Source organism: Hyperolius riggenbachi, chromosome 4 (assembly GCF_040937935.1).
Source record: "Hyperolius riggenbachi isolate aHypRig1 chromosome 4, aHypRig1.pri, whole genome shotgun sequence".
In the NCBI taxonomy this organism is placed as follows: Eukaryota; Metazoa; Chordata; class Amphibia; order Anura; family Hyperoliidae; genus Hyperolius; species Hyperolius riggenbachi.
The window spans coordinates 317,265,453-317,279,054 of NC_090649.1; positions in this window are offsets into that span (position 1 = coordinate 317,265,453).

Consider the following 13,602-nt stretch of genomic DNA (forward strand, 5'->3'; position numbering starts at 1 on the left):
GCACATTAGGACAAGCCAGCTTCATTTTGGAATAAGGTGCAGTGGACTGATGAAACTAAAATTGAGTTAATTGGGCATAACAAGGGGTGTTATGCATGGAGGAAAAACCAACACAGCGTTCCAAGAAAAACACCTGCTACCTACAGTAAACTATAGTGGTGGTTCCCTCGTGCTGTGGGGCCAGTGCAGGGAATGGGAATCTTGTCAAAGTTGAGGGACGCATGGATTCCACTCAGTATCAGCAGATTCTGGAGACCAATGTCCAGGAATCAGTGACAAAGATGAAGCTGCACCGGGGATGGATCTATTAAACAAGACAACAACCCTAAACACTGCTCAAAATCCACTAAGGCTTTCATGCAGAGGAACAAATACAATGTTCTGGAATGGCCATCAGTCCTCCGACCTGAATATAATTGAAAATCTGTGGTGTAAGTTAAAGAGAGCTGTCCATGCGCGGAATCCATCAAACCTGAATGAACTAGAGAGGTTTTGTAAAAAGGAATGGTCCAAAATACCTTCAACCAGAATCTATACTCTCATTGGAACCTACAGTAAGCGTTTAGAGGCTGTAATTTCTGCAAAAGGAGGATCTACTAAATATTGAGTTCATTTCTTTCTTGTAGTGCCCAAATTTATCCACCTGCCTAATTTTGTTTAAACAATTATTGCACACTTTCTGTAAATCTAATAAACTGAATTTCACTTCTCAAATATCACTGTTTGTGTCTCCTATATGATATATTTAACTGACATTTTTTATCGTAACAAGCAACAATTTATACAGGAAAATAATAATAATAATTAACAAAGTTGCCCAAAGTTTCACATCCCACTGTAACTATATTGTTACCTTAGGAACTTGGCTTTTTAAATATGTATGCCATGAGGGTACATTACTGTTATTTTTGCAAATAAGGTCTTGTAATCATCGACAATGTACAATGAGAAAGCAAAAAGCACATAATCTAATTCCTGTAATAACCAGGCAAAAAAAAAAATGTGCGTTTAACTTATCCTTAGCACTGTTTATTGTAAAGCTATAATGGATGGAAATGGATAAAATAGTGTGTTTTTTCTAATTTTTCCCTTATTTTCCCTTTAAAATTCATAGAAAATAAGGTACCTGTAACGATCGGTGTAACACAGAGAGGGTCTGATTACCGGTGATCTGCAGTATCACCGAGAATGCAGAATATACCCGATTATTGATGATCTGCAGTATCACCGATAATCAGATATATCTACTAACCTCTGGACACCTGAGAGAGAAGTGAGTGTTTGGGTGTAACAGTAACACTAGAGGACTGTACCTAAGGAGTAGGTACAGAGGCAGTAAGGAATACTGCACAGAAGTATGCTCCTTCTGTAAGCCTAGACTCTCCCGGGGGAGGAGCTAAGCAGAATGTGGGAAGGACAGAGCGTGAGTGACACCAATGAGCGGGTGTCACTAACAGATCTGGGAACTGCCTCTAACAGTAAGGCTAGTTCTCGAGGTCGGCCAAGCCAGGTCGTCAACACACAGACAGATAAAGTACAGAATCAGAAGGCAGATACGGAATCCAATAACAGGCAGGGTCAGGCAACGGAGAATCAGAATAACGAGGTACAGAATCAGGAGGCAGGTACAGAGTCCAGGAACGAGCAGAGATTGGCAACAGGATATCAGAAATAGCAAGGTACAGGATCAGAGTTCAGAGGAATAGTCAGGCAGGCAGAAGGTCATAACAAATAATACAAGTCAATATTCCTAAAGCTAAGGTGTGAGCTCCTTGATGTCAACACCTTTGGAAACTATGCTAGAACACAGAAACAGACAAGGCCTGAGTGCTACCACGTAGTGATCGCAACGACAGACACCAGAGAAATGACCAGCACCCAGTATATATACTATAACGCTCTCCAGCGCCACCCTTAAGTGCTGGACCAATGAAAAGTGGTGGAAATGGCAGCTGACCAGCTTGGTCAGCTGACCTTCTTCTGGCTGTCATATAAACTCTGTCTCTCAGCGCGCGCGCGTCATTCTGAACCTGTGTGGACTATCAGTCCCAGCCACACCAGTCACGCTTTGCAATGTCTCTGCTGGCTATCTGCACATGCGGTGGCCTCCCCGCGCCTGGTCAGACTGTCAGTAGCAGGCCTGTGCGCGCAAACCGCCGCGTCAGACGCGGCGGTTTCTCCGCGTTCTGCTATGCCAGCCGCGGAAACAGCCGCCTCATCCTGCGTCCATGCGGCGGCTTTTCCGCGTTTCTTCACAGTACCGTATATACTCGCATAGAAGCCGAATTTTTCAGCACAAAAAATGTGCTGAAAAGTCCACCCCTCGGCTTCTATGCGAGTCAGCTGCCTGTGCCCCCACTATGTCGGTCCTTCCCATGCCCGTAGCAGCGTTAGCACAACAATAAACAGACTGATGTTCCCCAGAGCGTGCATTGCAGAGAGCAGGAATCCTTTTGATGTAACTTTTACTCTGTTTTTACTCCGCTCCCTCCCTCCGACATGCTGAAGCTGCGAAATGTACAGTTGCTTCTTGTATTCTCAATGCTGCATCCTCCGTTATGTGCTGATACATGTGTTTATGTGACAGGCAGCCACACGCTGTTGTTATGCATGGATCTGTATACTGCCGTGGCTGCAGCTCGATATCATGAAGCTCTGATAGTGATCTGCAGCCACGGCAGCATACAGGTCCAGGCATAATCACAGCGTGTGGCCGCTTGTCACATAAACACATCAGCACATAATGGCACAGCATTGCTACGGAGGATGCAGCATTGAGAATACAAGAAGCAACTGTACATTTCCCGGCTTCAACGTGTGGGGAGGAAGCAGAGTAAAGACACTGTAAGTTACAAGCAAATGCCGGGCTTCAAAAAACTACATCTCCCTGCATGCTTTGCTGTCTTCAGCACATGCCCAGTAGATGGCAGCAGTGAGGAAGTAAGCTCTGAAGTGCACATGGAGATCAGACATGCAGAGGAGATGGAAGCAAAATCTTCATTTCAGACAGGGGCGCAGCAATAGGGGTTGCAGCGGTTGCGACCGCATCGGGGCCCTTGGGCCAGAGCGGCCCCGAAGGGCCCTCCCTCAACTGCAGTATTAGCTCTCTATTGGTCCTGTGTTCATAATAATCACTTCTATAGATACTTTGAATATTAGTAATCATTAACAAACTGTTCCCCATCCCCTTCTTGCATCTCTGACAGTCTAGTTGTCATTGGCAGGTTTTGGTGCACTGTATCAATTGTTATGTATAGAGTGCTTGAGGGGCCCCATTGTAAAACTTGCATCGGGGCCCACAGCTCCTTAGCTACGCCACTGATTTCAGACTTGGGCTGTGTCACAAGGAACAGTTATATTCCCTGCCTACAGCTTTGCAGATCCTGTAGGAAGTACTTTAGTGCCCTGGTTAGTCCAGCTTCACCTTACTGATGTGTCCTTTGTTTGTCTAGTGAGAATCATAATCTGCCATCATGGGGAAATGCACCCCAGTTAGCAACATTTGAGATTCTAGACACCAGGATGTGGAAGATTTGTCTTGGGCAATGTCCCTGGTTGTCAGCAGGATTTGTGTCAAGAGGCTGGGAGCTAAGCAGATGTGAGCGGCAAATAGCAGAGACATGGATGCACATCTGGCTATGGGGAGGTCGGCTGCTTCATACTGGGGGCCTATTTGGCTTTGGGGAGGTGGGGATGTCTCATACTGGGAGCACATCTGACTTTTTTTTTTACTGGGTATTGGGATGCCTCATATTGGGGGCACATCTGGTTATTAATCCTAAGGCTATACTGTAGGGGGGGCTTATATGCGAGTCAATCACTTTTTCCTTGTTTATTGGTGAATTAATGGGAGCAGTGCTGATATGTGAAAATTGCTCTTGTCCTTAAAGGGACTCCGAGCAGTGCAGAAACTATGGAAAGATGCATATCATTTTAAAGCTCTCTTTCTCCTCTTTCCAATGATATATAAACCGCCACCCTACGCCTTTTAGTTTTCGCTATTTTCGCGATTGAAATTGCCGCGGTCGCGATTTCAATCGCGAATATAGAGAAAACTAAAAGGCGTAGGGTAACGATTTAGGTGTCGTCAGAAAGAGGAGAAAGAGAGCTTTAAAATGATATCCATCAAGCCATAGTTATATTGCATTACACAGGGCGACTTTTTGTCAAAGTCAGCAGCTGCATTCAGCAGAATGGAGCTGCTGACACTGGGGAAAGTGTCGTCCTGTGTAATACAATATAACTATGGCTTGATGGATATCATTTTAAAGCTCTCTTTCTCCTCTTTCTGACGACACCTAAATCGTTGCCCTACACCTTTTAGTTTTCTCTATTTTCGCAATCGAAATCCCGGCCGCGGCAATTTCAATCGCGAAAATAGCGAAAACTAAAATACGTAGGGTGGTGGTTTATATATCATTGGAAAGAGGAGAAAGAGAGCTTTAAAATGATATGCATCTTTCCATAGTTTCTGCACTGCTCGGAGTCCCTTTAAAGGATTCATCAGGGGAATAAGTCTAAAATAAGTGGTACTTACCGGGGGCTTCCTCTAGCTCCAAGCTCCCAGGACGTCCCTCGTCGCAGCTCTGCCTGCAGCCGTTCACCGCAGGTCCGTCCCGGGCTACTAGGAAGCTCCCGGTAAGTACCACTTATTTTAGACTTTTTCCCTTGATGACTCCTTTAAAGAGACTCTGTAACAACATTTTCAGCCTCATTTCTTCTATAAGTTCCTATACCTGTTCTAATGTGGTCTGTCTTACTGCAGCCTTTCCTAGTTGTACAGTGGCTGTATTATCTCTGTTATATAATCTAATCTTCTTTCCTCTGACGGCTTTGTCGGGCTCAGGCTGGAATCTGCTGCACTGCTTGTGATAGAAAAGAAGCTATACACACCCTCTCCATGCCCCCTGCAGGCTCTGTGTGAGTCACAGACTGAGGTCCTCTCTGCCTATCACATCCTGTTAGCAGCCATGGTTTTTGTTTGTAAACACTAACTAAAACTGGCAATTACAAGCCAGTATCACAGCAGAGAGTGGCAGAAACAGCACAGAGGGGCCCAGGAGAACATAATAAATAGAACGGTATGCTTTTTATTGTAAGAATTTTAGAGTACAGATTCTCTTTAAGTGGTTAAAGTGACCTGGCTTCATGTTAGATACTTACCTATGTAGAGTGAATGCTCTGGTCCCATAGAGCCTTTCTGTTCCTTTCTCCATCCTGCCATTCCACCGCTGTCCACTGAAATTATGTCCAGCTGTGTCATCGGTACTACTAGGCTTTGGAAGTACTTGTATCCCTGAGTGCTTCCAAAGACAGGCGCAATTGTACTGATTTGGGCGTACGCAGTGCAGATTCGCTCGTCTTGGGAAGTGCTTGGTGATGTGAGTACTTCTGTAGCCTTCACAAGGTATCCTGAAGATGTATAGCTGTTCAAATAACTTTAATTGGGCTTGCCGCTGAAACAAGAGAATGGAGAGATCCAGAGCCTTCACCCTACATAGGCAAGTTCCCTTTAACTTCAGCTATCTCAAGGTGTTGTTTGTTATGCTTCAAAAAATTTTCTTGTGTATCCAGATAAATTCTACAAATCTAAGGCTAAAATTTAAATTACACCCTTTCAATCGCTGTCACCTGAATAGACTGTTAGTGATCATTTCAGGTGATAGTTTGGGAAGGCTTGCTGTTCAGATGTGTATGTCACGCAACCTGTTCTGATGTATGGAGAAGGGACAGGTAAGGACAAGCAGGAGGTGACAGGCTGCGGGGACTAAAATAGCCCAACAGGACGGATCACTAATAACGCTGTAAAATGGTATAAGGGGACACCTGTGCTCACACTAGATTTTCACACAAGACTATCTTGAATACTTGTGTTTTATCAGGCAATGTAGATATCGTATGTAAAAATATAACTTTTTGTCCTTGGAGTAATTACTTGTATATACTCGCGTAGAAGCCTAATTTTTCAGCATAGAACATGTGCGGAAAATTTACCCCCTCGGCTTATATGCGAGTCAGTGAAGCAAAACAGATGGTGGAGCAGGTTTTGTTAATGGCAAAGGAGAAAAAGGATTGTGCACTAGTGATCCTGCTCTTACCAGCTTGTGCCCTGTTGTGTCCATGCCCTCTATGCCCTGCAATATGGTGTGCAGGGTGCGCTGCTCAAGACTACCTGTGTCTCCTGGCTTGTGGAGCACAGCATGCAAGCAGCATGTCAATGGTGCAATGATCTGTGTGGCAATTGCTGTGTCTCATATCTATGACGACATCTAGTGGCTTCTTGAGACACAGCTATATGATTCTGGGGCACATCTGGCTATGGGGAGGGGGGCTGACTTGTACTGGGGGAGCATCTGGCTACTGTGGAGGGGGCTTATATGCGATTCACTTTTTCATGGTTTCTGATCAAAAAGTGGGTACCTTGGCTTATACACAGGTCGGCTTATATACAAGTATATACACAGTAAATCTAATTACACACTGTGAAATAAACAAGCTATCAGGTTTTTAGTTTGAAAAAAGTCACTTTTTATTGAAATACAGGCATTTTGCTTGCTACACTGTCATTTCTCAATAAAAAGATATGTACAGTATGATGTCTGCAGCCACTGTGTACTAAAGAGAACCCGAGGTGGGATTTAATTATGTTAGTGGGGCACAGAGGCTGGTTGTGCACACTAACACCAGCCTCTGTTGCCCCATGGTGTGCCTCCAGGACCCCCCTGCGCGCTGCTATACCCTCCGCAGTGCTAGCGACACACAGCGTGTCGCCAGCACAATGTTTACCTATGCTGTGTCTGTTAGCGCCGCTCCCCCGCCTCCTTCAATCAGCGGGAGGGAAGGGACGCGGGCGGGTAGCACCGATACAGAGGAGGTGGGGGAGCGGCGCTGACTGACACGGCATAGGTAAACATTGTGCTGGCAACACGCTGTGTGTCGCTAGCTCTGCGGAGGGTATAGCAATGCACAGGGGGGTCCTGGAGGCACATCATGGGGCAACAGAGGCTGGGGTTAGTGTGCACAACCAGCCTCTGTGCCCCACTAACATAATTAAATCCCACCTCGGGTTCTCTTTAAGAGGGTAATGCTCTGACAAAAAACTAAATACACACCATGGCAAGAGAATAGCAAAAGCACAATGAAATAAAAGTACTTTATTTTTAAACATTTAAAAGCATCTGTAAACATTTTAAGATAGCCAAAGACCAAAGTCAATTCTCTAACTTGAAGTAGAACTCTACAAAAAAAAAATCCTCCATCTGCCACATCAGCCGCATATTCTACTGGTGGTGCTTATAAATACAAAGCATGTTAATTTAATTTCTACCTTCAGTAGGTAATCACATGACCACAATCTGGGCTTTCCCTCCTCCCCCTTTTTGGAGGTACCCAGGTAAATGATAAAGCACCGCATTGATTTTCACAGTGGGCAGAGACATGGCCCAGACTGCCACCTACCTTCCTAGCTAACAGAGAGGGCGTGACTCAGACAGGCAAGCTCCCCAACAGTACAAGAGAAAGACGAGTGCATAGGCAGAGGCGCAGAACCTGATCACATGACTTTGTGGTGAATAGAAAGGTCAAGTTAAGAATTACTTTCATTCCTAAACACTGTTACTATGGGAATGTTCCTAAAACAGCGGAACAAATTTTATTTTTTTTCCTATTATCTCACCTTACAACAATCTGTTTAACCACCAGTATCCAAAAAACCCACTGATGAGTAACAACTGAAAACAGCAAGAACAATATGACAGCAATATTGAGAATTATACGGTTTGATTTAAAGAGCAAAGCTGTAAATGAATCAGGTGCGTATCTACAGTAGTGCAAATCTGGATGCTATTTAGCCAGACTCTTGGTGGATTTTCTGTGCCTACAAAAGTAAACAGTTGACCATGACAGTTATTCAAACATCTCAGATAAAAAATCAGGCTGCTTCTGGAAGTGGACACAGTAATTTTTCTTTTTTTAATCAACTGCCCTTTCCGGTTAGGGAGGAGGAAATTTGTAGGTCAAGTTGCGTCACGCTGCTCCCTTTTTGCACATCTCTGCAGTGGAATAACCTTCTCCATTCTTAGGGCCATCAGTGGAAAAAAACTGGACTGTCTGGACTGTAGCACTATAAAAGGGGGATGTAGAGAAAGAACACTGTGATAGCGTGGCACTGGAGGATGCCATTATAGTAGGTGATAATAAAGAACTCAATGTGGGGTATAATATAGCCCTGAATCACATGCTCATACTAGTCTCCCTAAAACATATTATTGTGGTTTACTTCCTGGGTGTCATCAAACCTGCTTATATTAGTGGCCATACACTGGCAGGTGGCCACCAGATTACACCAACAGATACATACCACTCTGATCAAATCTAATTACAGTAAAACATATTACTGTCACACACTTCAAATAGATTTTTAAAAGATTTTATCTAGAAATCTATGTATAAAAAATAAAATCTATTGGAACGTCGACTGAGGCTCTGCAGGGCCGACTGCCAGGACCCCCAGGTCTATCCTGGTCCTGTGCAGGGTGTTTGCCAGCAAAGTGCACCCACCTCTGTGCCAGCGTGCGCCTCCTGTGTCCTCTTTCTGTCCCCCATCAGCCTGTACCACATAACCAGCGGCATGTGTTTTACGTGATATTGTCTTGTCACTAACTGTCCCCTCAGAGGGGCTCACAATCTAGTCCCTAGACCTTAAGACTTAGCTTTTGCTTCATCATCCTTGTTTGTTTTTTTAACTTTTCAGATCTTTGTCATTCCAGACCATGCCTCAATGCAAATGCAACTTAAGGTGGGCATACATCCAGCAATTCTGATTCAATCGACAAAGCGATCAACTTTATTAAGGAACCCACTTCAGTATGGTTGATCAAAAGTTGTTCAACTAGTGACCTACACACTACAAACGATATCCTAAGTGTTTCACCTTCACTAATTGATCTGACAGATGTTGTGTCTCCATGCTCTGAATGCAAAAATCGATTCAGAGTCGACCGAATGACATGTGAAGAGTAGCCGATTCCCGCGCAATTAACCGATATCTTGCATCCTGCTCGATTCTACACAAAATCAGCCACTTTTCATCAATTGGGATTTCTGGAACACACCCAATTCCCTCTCGATTTTATAAAATGATTGAATCGGATGGTCAATCGTACAGCCAAATCACTAGATGTATGGCCACCTTAACTCTCTTGTGTACATTTACTATCAGGACAAAGCATCTACATAACACATCTACATAACTCCCTGCAAGGAAGCAATGAAATTGAATTCTAGCAGTAGTGTAAGTGAGGTATGGTCTGGTGTTATTATCCTGACACCAAACCAACAAACGCTGGTTCAGGTAATTCCTTTAATGACTAACGGTACATAGTTTTCTTGCAAGCTTTTGAAGCTTTAAGTTTCTTCTTCAGGCATGAAACAGAACTTTGGTTAGACGTGTCTGCCATGGATACAATTAGTGCAAGGTAATAAGTTAATCTACAACACTAATGTCTACTCATATCTCAGCAGTAGTGAGGAAAGTAAGTAGATAGGAAAACATCTGCTTGAACAAAATTGAAAAAAAAAAAAAAAGAGGTTAAAGGGACACTTAAGCCAGGAATAAAAAATCAGTTTTACTTTCCTGGGGCTTCTACCAGCCCCCTGCAGCCATCCCGTGCCCTCGCAGTCACTCACGGAACCTCCGGTCCTCCGCCGGCAGTTTTTTTGTTTTCACCAACACGCCCGACAGGCCTGGCCACACGTATTTTTCTTCGCGTTTCCGTACTGTGCAGGACGCTATTGAGGATGGGAACGTGAAGCCGACTCCCTGTCAGGGCCTGTCAGCGAAAACAAAACTAGCTGTCGGTGTGGGACCAGAGGCTCTGTGAGTGACTGCGAGGGCAGAGGATGGCTGCAGGGGGCTGGTAGAAGCCCCAGGAAAGTAAAACTTTTTTTTTTATTCCTGGCTTAAGTGTCCCTTTAAAGACAAAAAGAAGGACCCCTTTGCAGAGAACAATGGTCTGTACAAAACCAGAAGTACCATGAATGGGATAAAAGTCCATGTTAATAAACTGTTAACATATACAGTACTCTTCATCCATGAACAGCACCATACATTACACTGCAGATACAGTATCTAATCTGCTTCTACGTTGATTGTTAGGGTTTTAAAGGCAAACCTACAGTTAAAAAACACCTGAAGCGAGAGGTATATGGAGGCTGCCATATTTATTTCCTTTCAAACAATACCAGTTGCCTGGCAGTCCTGCTGTTCTTTTATGCAGCAGTAGTATCCAAATCACACACCTGAAACAAGCAAATCGAGACAAACATCTGATCTGCATGCTTGTCCAGGGGTCTATTAGCGTCAGGAGAATTAGCAGTAAACATTAGGGTTAGGGTTACAGTAACATTACAGTAAAGATTTCTGCTGACAGTGATACCACAGCTGTAGCCATAGCAGGGAGGGGGTTGCACTAGGGGGGAGGGATCATACTATTTCCTGTACAGTACTTAAAGAGGAGCTGTTAGGTATAAGGTCTCAGAGAAAATAAACACATATATCAGTAGCTAAAGATTGGCTGTACTTACATTACATATGCATTTCACTGTCCACGTTTGGATTTCACAGAATTTGTATATAGTATATGCAGAGATAGATGCTCCTGACAGCTCATGGCAGGCTCCATGTTTTTCTGTCAAATGTGTCGTCATGTCCTGCCTGCTTCCTGATCACAGAAAAGCTCCTACTGAATAACACAGTGTGCAGTGAATATTAATGAGCCATGTGGCTAGGAACAATAGCTGACTCCTGCAGTGTACTCTGCCCCGAGATTTATCAGTGCTACGCGCTGGACTGATTAGAAGCTGCTGTAACGTCTCATTAGCAGCCGAGGGGAGGGCCCCAGAATGCTTTGCAGTTTAGTATGCGGCTTGCGTCCTTATGGGTCTATAACAGCCTTTAAGATAAGCACACATCAAAGGTAACTGAGATTTTTATCTTCACTAATGGCTTTTGGGCTTCCTTCTAAACTGTTTAAAGAGAATCTCTATCTTTAAAATCGCACAAAAGTAAACATACCAGTGCGTTAGGGGACATCTCCTATTACCCTACGTCACAATTTTGCCGCTCCTCGCCGCATTAAAAGTGGTTAAAAACAGTTTTTAAAATTTTGTTTATAAACAAACAAAATGGCCACCAAAACAGGAAGTAGGTTGATGTACAGTATGTCCACACATAGAAAATACATTCATACACAAGCAGGCTGTATACACCCTTCCTTTTGAATCTCAAGAGATCATTTGTGTGTTTCTTTCCCCCTGCAGCTATCTTCCACTGAAGTGTCAGGCTGTTTCTTCCTGCAGAGTGCAGACAGCTATGCCTGTATGTAATTCCTCAGTATGTGAAAGCCCAGCCAGCTCAGAGGAGGATTTATCCAGCTTGTAAAAGATAAGAGAGAAGCTGTCCTAATCTAAATAATACACAGGCAGTGTGCAGAGAGGGGCCTGAAGGGGGGAGATGCATCACAGAACCACAACACTGAAGAACTTGGCAGCCTTCCAGACACAGGCTGACAAGTCTGACAAGAGAGAGATAAGTTGATTTATTACAGAGATGGTGATAGTAGAACGTGCTGCAGTAAGCCAGAACACATTAGAATAGCTTTTGGAACTTGTAGGATGATAAAAAACAGGATGAAATTTTTGTTACGGAGTCTCTTTAACACAGGAGAATAGAGGTTTAAATTAGCTTCTGCAGCCTGACAGTTACTCTTTAAAGAGGAACTTTACTACAAAATAGTAGTGGGGTAAAAAATAAATCAATTCATTACAAAGTGAGAAAACTAAAAATAGAAAGAAATGATAGGTACGGTATTCGCCATCTAATTTGTTCATGTTGTTTGAGCCACAATGAGCCAGCATATTACCATCTACTGTACCAACTGCCATTATATATAACCACACCGCTAACAACGTGATGTGATAGGCTAAAAGGTTTTATTTATAGATATACATATGCACAGAGGGAGATACTAGTTGCTTGGCAACTGGAAACAGCAGTTATTTCCCACAATGCAACAAGGTTCACAGAAAAGGAAACTTTGGTCATGACATAACACTGTGGGAGGGGTTTCACCACTATATCCGCCACACATACCCCCCTGATGATCTATTCGAGAAAAGGTAAAAATCTCTCCTGGGAAAGGGGGTATCAGCTACTTTTTGGGATGAAGTTCAATCCTTGGTTAACCACTTTACCCCCGCCCGTACGGATTTCTCCGTCCCTTTTTCCATCCTTTAACCCCCAGGGACGGAGAAATCCGTACTTTGCGCACTCCCGCCGCTGCCCGCGCTCCCGCTCGTAAACATGCCGCCCGCCGCTAGTAAACACGCCGCCGCCCGCTCGCCCGGAGATCAATGAACGGGAAAATCCATTCCCGTTCGTTGATCTAAGCCCCGCAATGATCCGCTGCTCTCCGATGGGCAGCGCGATCATTGTGAAAAGATACAAACTTACCCAGCCTCCAAGTACTTCCTCCAAGCTTCCAGAAGGACCTTCGGAGGTCGCATTAAAACAAAAAGTTACTGTGGCCATCTTGTGGCCAAATAGTAAAACTACACCCTACACATTTTTCACATACAAATAAATTACTTTTACACAAAAAATTAACTCATTACCTCCCACACTCCCAATTTTTTTTTTGTAATAAAATTTTTTTTAAAAAAATGTACAATAAAAAAAATACATAAATAGTTACCTTAGGGACTGAACTTTTTAAATATTTATGTCAGGAGGGTACAACACTGTTACTTTATAAACTATGGGCTTGTAATTAGTGGTGGACGCAAAACTGAAAAAAATGCACCTTTATTTCCAAATAAAATATTGGCGCCAAACGTGATAGGGACATAATTTAAATGGTTTTATAACCGGGACAAAAGGGTAAATACATTGCATGGGTTTTAATTACAATAGCATGCATTATTTAAAGACTATAATGGCCGAAAACTGAAAAATAATTAATTTTTTTCCCACATTTTTCCTATTTTCCCATTAAAACACATTTAGAATAAAATAATTCTTGGCATAATGTCCCACCTAAAGAAAGCCTAATTGGTGGTGGAAAAAACAAGATATAGATCGTTTAATTGTGATAAGCAATGATAAAGTTATAGACGAATGAATGGAAGGAGCGCTGAAAGGTGAAAATTGCTCTGGTGGTCAGGGGGTAAACCCCCTCCATGCCCGTTTCTAGCCCCGTGCGGGGCGTGCCACCGCCCGGGGCGCTGTTGGGAGGGGGGCGCTGTAATGGAGGGGGGAAGCACCGTAGCCGCGGGGAGGGCAACCCGACCTCCCCTCCCTCTCCCGGGCTGCCCTCCGTGCTCCCCCCTCAGATGTATAGTGAGCAGCAGCAGCCAGGGAGGGAGCGCTGTATACAACTTACCTCCCTAGCTCCAAGCGCTGCTCTCTCGCCGCCGGTCTTCTTTCTGCATACACGCTTATACACACGCTGCTTCCTGTTTAGCCGGAAGCAGCGTATGTATACGCGTGTAGGCAGATGGGAGAAGACTGGCGGCGAGAGAGCAGCGCTTGGAGCCAGGGAGGTA